Genomic DNA, 10,139 nt, shown 5'->3' with positions numbered 1-10,139 from the left:
AATTAAGGCCCCTACTTAAAAGGGTCCGCTGAGCAGTGGAAGGCTGAAAGTGTTTAGATAAATTGATGACACTGTTGCAATTGACATCACTTACCCCCTCCCTGTTAGCTGGGTTCACGGGGATACAACATTTACATAGTTGCTCCAATGCTCCAACATACACATCGCTGTCTTATCAGTCCAGTGGATATTGTCCTTTTCTGTGTGGAACATTGAAACAGGAAGAGTGGGTATGTGTTCGTCCAGACCTGCAATAAAAGTGTTCAAATGTAGCAGTGTTTCCTGCTCATTCCGGGGCAGAGTTGAGGAAAAGTTAATAGCTGGAATGTAGATGTCGGCCTCAGGAAATCTTTCCTGGGCTGTCTGCAGTGCCTTTTTCAGCTCTGTGACCGGTGTGTCTTTGTCTCTTTGTGACCTATTGTTTAGGCCAAAAGATAACACCAGTGTTTCCAAATCTTCGTCGCAGGTCGCTTTTTCCAAAAGGGCTTGTGCGTGGCACCATTTCGCCCCGGGAAAACTGTCAATTTGTATTCCTGGTGCTGAAAAGGATGGGAGTTTACACACATTTGAGTCACCCATGATGAGTGATGTTTCTCTGATGTGAAGACTCCAGTCTTCCAGTTTCTTCTGCGTGTTCGGGTGTCTTGTTGGAGGGTGCGTTTGCTGAATGGGTGTACCTGGTGAAGAGGGAGGAGACAAGGAGGATTCCTCAATTCTCCTCGTTTGGAGGCGGGTCTGCACGCAGGATTTCAGTTTATCCTGAGTGGTGCGTGGCAGGCTGGAGCGTGAAGCTGTCGGGGATTTGGGCGCTGTTCTTCTGCCTCCCTTGGATTTGGTGGGGGTGGATTCCCCCTGTGTGAGGTCCATTACCTCGATCTCCATGTTCTCAGAAGGCTGTGGAGGCTGAGTGGGTGGAGGTGACTTCTCCCCAGTGGGGGTCACGTGGAGAGCGTCGAGGACCCTTCTCACTCTCTGGTCTTTAGATGACATTGGTTCAGGCTCTGGTTCAGGAGGATCTTCCTGAGGGGTGGTGGTGGGCCTCAGGTCACTGTTCTCCTCCACCAGTCCCTCTGTGAGGGGTGACCAGTCACCTCTGATGGGGTCAGTCATGGTCGTCGCTGTCACCATGGTTACAGCGCTCGCTACAGGCGGAGCATGGGTCTGCGCAGTAACTTTAATGGCCCGGCTGGTGCTGGGCTGTGGTGTGGCAGGTCGCGTGTGGGAGGAGGCTGGCTGCAACACCTCCACCGGAGGTTCGACCGGGTCGGGTTGAATCAGGTCCTCCCTCGCCTCTGGTTGTCGTCTCGGCTTGCCGGCTGTATGGCCCCGCTCTGCCGATCTGGTGTCTGCCAGCCTAGCTACGATGACTGCCTCGGTCTGTTCTAGCGACTCAGGCTGGAGGCGGCGGCCCAGGTTGCGTTTGGCCCAGGATGTCGCCACTTCAAAGGGTCCCCTCCAGTCCTGCTTAGGGAGCTCAAAAAGGCTTTTTAATTCCTCCTCCATCGCCTCAGAATAATGTTCACGGAGGATTGAAACAGTGTTGTGCGCCCAGTTTTGAGCATTACCCTCAATCAGCGCCTGTGTCCGTTCATTTGGGACGGCCGGCTTAACAACAGTCATCAAGTTCTGGGCTATTTTATTCAAAGAGGGCGGGTATGCATCCCTTGAGACATTTTTAAGGTGGTGGACTGATTTAATGAGTCTATGAATAATACGCACTTTGATAGAAAAGTCTGGGTCATCAGACGGTATTTTGTTCGTGGGAGGCTCAGATCGCTCGGATCTGGCGTGTTTCACATACCGTCTATTCTGGGCTGGTCTCTGTTCAAAACGCCGCTCTCGGTGACGGGCAGTATGGTGGTCCGCAGTCGTTCGCCATCTCTGCTGGTTTGGCTGCCATGTGTGCGGGATTTCTCTCACCTCCCGGTGGTCCCGTCCTCTCACTACCGATGCGTAGGTCCGGCGCCCATTGCGGGACGGGTAGCCGGTCCGTCGGGGTGACCTCCGGTCGCTCGTGAAGTAGCGATCTCCCCGTGTGTCCTGGGCTCGCCCCCGTTCAAACCGCTGCTCTCGTTCAGTCCGATCTCTGTGTTGGGCAGCATAGCGATCCTCAGTCGGCCGTTCTCTCCGCTGGTTGTGCTGCCATACGTGCGGGATTTCTCTCTCATCCCGGTAGTCACGTCCTCTCACCACCGATGCGTAGGTCCGGCGTCTGTTGCGGGACGGGTAGCTGGTACGCCGGGGTGATCTCCGGTCGCTCGCAAAGCCGCGATCTCCTCTCCGGTTTCCACGTCGTCGGACGGTGGTCCACCGGTCCTCTGCTGTAAACGTGGGCATGTTTGCGGTCTCACTCGTGGCTTTAACTTAACTAACTGGTCACTTGTGACTGTGCTAGCAATGTTAAGCAGCTGTGCGCAAACTGATGACACTCACGTTTAACTTAGTACATCAACTAGGAGCTTTATTTTCGCTCAGTACAAAAGTTCAAAAGTGAACAAATATACATAAAAGTAAGCCAATAACGCGACGTTTCGGTTCGCATGAACCTTCTTCAGGCTGGCTTACTAGAAGAATGAATACAGCATAACAAAATCTCAGTTATGTTCTGTGTGTACACTGCGCAAGTCCAAATTCAAACTTTGCGGGTCTCCTCGACCAATGAGAAGAGCATCTGCTCCATGAGTCAGAGGTCCCTTTAAAGTTTAAATTGATTGGATGCTTACTTGTTTGCAGTGTTCAGGAGCATTTTGGCCCACCGTAATTTGTGAAGAGGAATACAGTTTTCACAAAACATTACTCTCCATATGAGAGTTAAATAAAAATCATCACAAACAAAATGGCGTTGATGATATATACAATCAAACAATATGTACACCGGATGACAGTAATCTGTGTATAGAAATATACAGTTTCCACATAAAGTCTTTCTCCATATGAGAGTTAAAAGAACAGTATCACAATTCGAATTATGTTGATAATATGTACAGTTATTGAATATACACACATATATACAGTGCTTTGTGTAAGGACAGAGGGCTCCAGGAGTGGGTGGACAAAGGGCGCAGGCCGGTTAGGAGAGGGTAAGGTGGGGGCCCGATTGGGTCCCAATGCACAGGCCATCCTTGCTCCCGGCTCAAGGAACCATGTCCCCGATTTGGTGCCCTGAAAAGGGATTGTTTTAGCATCCTGAGCATGAGGCCTCCAGATGGGGAGGGAGGGGAGGAGGGAGGGAGGGAGAGTGAGAGAAAAGGGTGAGGGAGAGGGAGAACGGGGAGGGAGGGGGGGGGAAAAAGGAGAGGAGGGTTTTTGGGGTCAAGGGTCAAACCAATATGGGGTTCAAGGTGGTTAGGGTCAGGATTGAATTCAGGGCTGGGCATCAAAGATGAGGTTAAATCCAGCGCAGGTTTCGAGCCGGTTAAGGTTAGGATAAAACCTCATGGTCAGGGTGCTTCAGCAAATATATACAGAGACCGGTGGAATGATGATAACAGCAATAATGATGATGAGTATAACAAGCATGGCAACAAGCATAGCAACAACAAGACACTAATAAACAACAATTATGTACACTGTGTGGATTTTATGTCCCTTTAAAAACTTTTTTCATTTAACCCCTTAGGGTGTACAGTGTCTAATTTGGCAATCCAGCCTCTTTCAGCCTTCCTCCTCTGCTGAGCTGTCCATCTGGGGTTTGCCTGTATCACTGTTGCTTTGACCGATTTCCAGCCGTGTGACAGGAAGTGTTTCACCACATGTGTGTGTGTGTTCCTTTTCCTTAACACATTGTACCTGTGCTGGGTGAATCTGGTCAGAAGTGTGTTGCCTGTCTCACCAACATATTGGATGCCACATTGGCTGCAAGTAATCACATAAATACAGTTTCTGGAGCGTGGAGTACCGTTACATTGTGAGTGGAATACATTTCCATTTGAGAAGCTGCGCAGCCATGTTTGGTGCTTAAAAAATTGCCCCTGGTCTCTGAGTTTGGGCTCAGAGAGAGGTGAAAGTTTTGCCTTAATGAGGAAATCCCTCAGGTTTTTATTCCTCTTAAAGGCCGCTATCACCTTATGATCACCCAGTAATTGGGTTTTCTGGACAAGATCTTGAAAGTTGTTCTTAATCACTCTGATCAGTTTACATGTTGATGGGGCATATGTCACAATCACTGGTAGGATAGGGGTCAGATCAATAGGTTTGGTCTGTAGGAATGATTTAAAACATTTCCTAAGGAAAGAACGACAGTACCCCCTAGTGGCGAGAGCTGCAAATAGAATTTTGGTCGCTGCTCTGAAATCACTCCGCTGGGTGCAGATTCTGTGGAATCGCAATAATTGGGACTTAATTAGACCAGCAAAGGTATGTTTCGGGTGGAAGCTTGTTTTATATAACAATGCATGCGTGTCCGTGGGTTTGAAAAACACTTTAATGTCCAATTTGTGGGTCTGTGAAAAATTTGGGCCTTTAAAGGTGGTTGTGTCCAAGAAGTCAATTGTAGAGTCGCTAATTGTGGATTTAAGTTTAATTGAGTCATTGTGATCATTCAGAGTGGTTAGAAACGTTTCAAAATCTTGTTCAGAATGAGGCCATACTCCCCAGATGTCATCAAGAAACCTGTAATAATACAGCGGTTTTTTATTACATTTTGCCAGGGCTGCAGTTTCCCATTCAGCCATGAATATGTTGGCGTATGCTGGGGCAAATTTCTTACCCATGGCTGTCCCTTTTATTTGTAAGAAGTAGTCCCCGTTGAACTCAAAGTCATTTCTTGTCAGATTGATTTCCAATAATTGCAATAATTCTTTTTCTGGCCTTTTCTTTTCTGGATATTTGTGGAAAATATTCCTAATGGAGTTCATTCCCTCCTTAATATCAATATTGGTATAAAGGCTGTCAATGTCAATCGAGAAAAGAAATGAGTTTGGGGGTACCTCTGCCTGTTTCACCTTCTCCACAAAGTCATATGTGTCTTTAATATAACTGTCATGCTTTGTGGACAAGGGGTTCAGGAAAAAGTCCAGATATTCTGCTGTGTGGTATGTTTCACTTTCACAATCAGATACAATGGGACGCCCGGGAGGCACCTGGAATGGTACAGACCACTTTGCCGGGTCTTTGTGGATTTTGGGAAGCAAATAAAACAGCCTTCCTCTTGGCTCAGAGGAGCCCAATAAATAGTTTTTCTGTTTCATATTAATGAATTTCTTTTGATAAAGATTATTAATTATTTTCTCCACAATAGGCAGTGTGTCCAAATAGATGGGTTTCTTCAATTTTGAGTAGTATGTTGTATCATTTAGTTGTCTGTAGCCCTCCTGTAAATATTGATCTCTGTCCAGGATGACCACAGCACTTCCTTTGTCTGCCGGTTTTATAATTATTTGTTTATTTTCTCTTAGTTCTTTTAGAGCTTTGGTTTCTTCTCCCTTTAAGTTAGGTTTGATGCGGTCAATGTGGAAATGATTATCAAAATATTCATAATCAGCTTTCACCAAGGTGGACACCTCATGTGGAAGCTGACCCAAGGGAGGAGACCAATTAGATTTGGGAGTGAAGGGTTGGATTTCTGTGTCAGATTTATCTCCATAATGTATAGCCAATTTGACCCTTCTGTGATATTGTTGAATGTCGTATCTACATTGTAATAGGAAATTTTTATTGTGGCCCTTTGTGGGAATAAAATTAAGGCCCCTACTTAAAAGGGTCCGCTGAGCAGTGGAAGGCTGAAAGTGTTTAGATAAATTGATGACACTGTTGCAATTGACATCACTTACCCCCTCCCTGTTAGCTGGGTTCACGGGGATACAACATTTACATAGTTGCTCCAATGCTCCAACATACACATCGCTGTCTTATCAGTCCAGTGGATATTGTCCTTTTCTGTGTGGAACATTGAAACAGGAAGAGTGGGTATGTGTTCGTCCAGACCTGCAATAAAAGTGTTCAAATGTAGCAGTGTTTCCTGCTCATTCCGGGGCAGAGTTGAGGAAAAGTTAATAGCTGGAATGTAGATGTCGGCCTCAGGAAATCTTTCCTGGGCTGTCTGCAGTGCCTTTTTCAGCTCTGTGACCGGTGTGTCTTTGTCTCTTTGTGACCTATTGTTTAGGCCAAAAGATAACACCAGTGTTTCCAAATCTTCGTCGCAGGTCGCTTTTTCCAAAAGGGCTTGTGCGTGGCACCATTTCGCCCCGGGAAAACTGTCAATTTGTATTCCTGGTGCTGAAAAGGATGGGAGTTTACACACATTTGAGTCACCCATGATGAGTGATGTTTCTCTGATGTGAAGACTCCAGTCTTCCAGTTTCTTCTGCGTGTTCGGGTGTCTTGTTGGAGGGTGCGTTTGCTGAATGGGTGTACCTGGTGAAGAGGGAGGAGACAAGGAGGATTCCTCAATTCTCCTCGTTTGGAGGCGGGTCTGCACGCAGGATTTCAGTTTATCCTGAGTGGTGCGTGGCAGGCTGGAGCGTGAAGCTGTCGGGGATTTGGGCGCTGTTCTTCTGCCTCCCTTGGATTTGGTGGGGGTGGATTCCCCCTGTGTGAGGTCCATTACCTCGATCTCCATGTTCTCAGAAGGCTGTGGAGGCTGAGTGGGTGGAGGTGACTTCTCCCCAGTGGGGGTCACGTGGAGAGCGTCGAGGACCCTTCTCACTCTCTGGTCTTTAGATGACATTGGTTCAGGCTCTGGTTCAGGAGGATCTTCCTGAGGGGTGGTGGTGGGCCTCAGGTCACTGTTCTCCTCCACCAGTCCCTCTGTGAGGGGTGACCAGTCACCTCTGATGGGGTCAGTCATGGTCGTCGCTGTCACCATGGTTACAGCGCTCGCTACAGGCGGAGCATGGGTCTGCGCAGTAACTTTAATGGCCCGGCTGGTGCTGGGCTGTGGTGTGGCAGGTCGCGTGTGGGAGGAGGCTGGCTGCAACACCTCCACCGGAGGTTCGACCGGGTCGGGTTGAATCAGGTCCTCCCTCGCCTCTGGTTGTCGTCTCGGCTTGCCGGCTGTATGGCCCCGCTCTGCCGATCTGGTGTCTGCCAGCCTAGCTACGATGACTGCCTCGGTCTGTTCTAGCGACTCAGGCTGGAGGCGGCGGCCCAGGTTGCGTTTGGCCCAGGATGTCGCCACTTCAAAGGGTCCCCTCCAGTCCTGCTTAGGGAGCTCAAAAAGGCTTTTTAATTCCTCCTCCATCGCCTCAGAATAATGTTCACGGAGGATTGAAACAGTGTTGTGCGCCCAGTTTTGAGCATTACCCTCAATCAGCGCCTGTGTCCGTTCATTTGGGACGGCCGGCTTAACAACAGTCATCAAGTTCTGGGCTATTTTATTCAAAGAGGGCGGGTATGCATCCCTTGAGACATTTTTAAGGTGGTGGACTGATTTAATGAGTCTATGAATAATACGCACTTTGATAGAAAAGTCTGGGTCATCAGACGGTATTTTGTTCGTGGGAGGCTCAGATCGCTCGGATCTGGCGTGTTTCACATACCGTCTATTCTGGGCTGGTCTCTGTTCAAAACGCCGCTCTCGGTGACGGGCAGTATGGTGGTCCGCAGTCGTTCGCCATCTCTGCTGGTTTGGCTGCCATGTGTGCGGGATTTCTCTCACCTCCCGGTGGTCCCGTCCTCTCACTACCGATGCGTAGGTCCGGCGCCCATTGCGGGACGGGTAGCCGGTCCGTCGGGGTGACCTCCGGTCGCTCGTGAAGTAGCGATCTCCCCGTGTGTCCTGGGCTCGCCCCCGTTCAAACCGCTGCTCTCGTTCAGTCCGATCTCTGTGTTGGGCAGCATAGCGATCCTCAGTCGGCCGTTCTCTCCGCTGGTTGTGCTGCCATACGTGCGGGATTTCTCTCTCATCCCGGTAGTCACGTCCTCTCACCACCGATGCGTAGGTCCGGCGTCTGTTGCGGGACGGGTAGCTGGTACGCCGGGGTGATCTCCGGTCGCTCGCAAAGCCGCGATCTCCTCTCCGGTTTCCACGTCGTCGGACGGTGGTCCACCGGTCCTCTGCTGTAAACGTGGGCATGTTTGCGGTCTCACTCGTGGCTTTAACTTAACTAACTGGTCACTTGTGACTGTGCTAGCAATGTTAAGCAGCTGTGCGCAAACTGATGACACTCACGTTTAACTTAGTACATCAACTAGGAGCTTTATTTTCGCTCAGTACAAAAGTTCAAAAGTGAACAAATATACATAAAAGTAAGCCAATAACGCGACGTTTCGGTTCGCATGAACCTTCTTCAGGCTGGCTTACTAGAAGAATGAATACAGCATAACAAAATCTCAGTTATGTTCTGTGTGTACACTGCGCAAGTCCAAATTCAAACTTTGCGGGTCTCCTCGACCAATGAGAAGAGCATCTGCTCCATGAGTCAGAGGTCCCTTTAAAGTTTAAATTGATTGGATGCTTACTTGTTTGCAGTGTTCAGGAGCATTTTGGCCCACCGTAATTTGTGAAGAGGAATACAGTTTTCACAAAACATTACTCTCCATATGAGAGTTAAATAAAAATCATCACAAACAAAATGGCGTTGATGATATATACAATCAAACAATATGTACACCGGATGACAGTAATCTGTGTATAGAAATATACAGTTTCCACATAAAGTCTTTCTCCATATGAGAGTTAAAAGAACAGTATCACAATTCGAATTATGTTGATAATATGTACAGTTATTGAATATACACACATATATACAGTGCTTTGTGTAAGGACAGAGGGCTCCAGGAGTGGGTGGACAAAGGGCGCAGGCCGGTTAGGAGAGGGTAAGGTGGGGGCCCGATTGGGTCCCAATGCACAGGCCATCCTTGCTCCCGGCTCAAGGAACCATGTCCCCGATTTGGTGCCCTGAAAAGGGATTGTTTTAGCATCCTGAGCATGAGGCCTCCAGATGGGGAGGGAGGGGAGGAGGGAGGGAGGGAGAGTGAGAGAAAAGGGTGAGGGAGAGGGAGAACGGGGAGGGAGGGGGGGGGAAAAAGGAGAGGAGGGTTTTTGGGGTCAAGGGTCAAACCAATATGGGGTTCAAGGTGGTTAGGGTCAGGATTGAATTCAGGGCTGGGCATCAAAGATGAGGTTAAATCCAGCGCAGGTTTCGAGCCGGTTAAGGTTAGGATAAAACCTCATGGTCAGGGTGCTTCAGCAAATATATACAGAGACCGGTGGAATGATGATAACAGCAATAATGATGATGAGTATAACAAGCATGGCAACAAGCATAGCAACAACAAGACACTAATAAACAACAATTATGTACACTGTGTGGATTTTATGTCCCTTTAAAAACTTTTTTCATTTAACCCCTTAGGGTGTACAGTGTCTAATTTGGCAATCCAGCCTCTTTCAGCCTTCCTCCTCTGCTGAGCTGTCCATCTGGGGTTTGCCTGTATCACTGTTGCTTTGACCGATTTCCAGCCGTGTGACAGGAAGTGTTTCACCACATGTGTGTGTGTGTTCCTTTTCCTTAACACATTGTACCTGTGCTGGGTGAATCTGGTCAGAAGTGTGTTGCCTGTCTCACCAACATATTGGATGCCACATTGGCTGCAAGTAATCACATAAATACAGTTTCTGGAGCGTGGAGTACCGTTACATTGTGAGTGGAATACATTTCCATTTGAGAAGCTGCGCAGCCATGTTTGGTGCTTAAAAAATTGCCCCTGGTCTCTGAGTTTGGGCTCAGAGAGAGGTGAAAGTTTTGCCTTAATGAGGAAATCCCTCAGGTTTTTATTCCTCTTAAAGGCCGCTATCACCTTATGATCACCCAGTAATTGGGTTTTCTGGACAAGATCTTGAAAGTTGTTCTTAATCACTCTGATCAGTTTACATGTTGATGGGGCATATGTCACAATCACTGGTAGGATAGGGGTCAGATCAATAGGTTTGGTCTGTAGGAATGATTTAAAACATTTCCTAAGGAAAGAACGACAGTACCCCCTAGTGGCGAGAGCTGCAAATAGAATTTTGGTCGCTGCTCTGAAATCACTCCGCTGGGTGCAGATTCTGTGGAATCGCAATAATTGGGACTTAATTAGACCAGCAAAGGTATGTTTCGGGTGGAAGCTTGTTTTATATAACAATGCATGCGTGTCCGTGGGTTTGAAAAACACTTTAATGTCCAATTTGTGGGTCTGTGAAAAATTTGGGCCTT

Source organism: Diplotaxodon limnothrissa, linkage group LG9, assembly GCF_057381915.1.
Source record: "Diplotaxodon limnothrissa isolate DT_005_m linkage group LG9, D_limnothrissa_male_GT1.1, whole genome shotgun sequence".
NCBI lineage: Eukaryota > Metazoa > Chordata > Actinopteri > Cichliformes > Cichlidae > Diplotaxodon > Diplotaxodon limnothrissa.
This window is presented reverse-complemented; position numbering follows the sequence as displayed.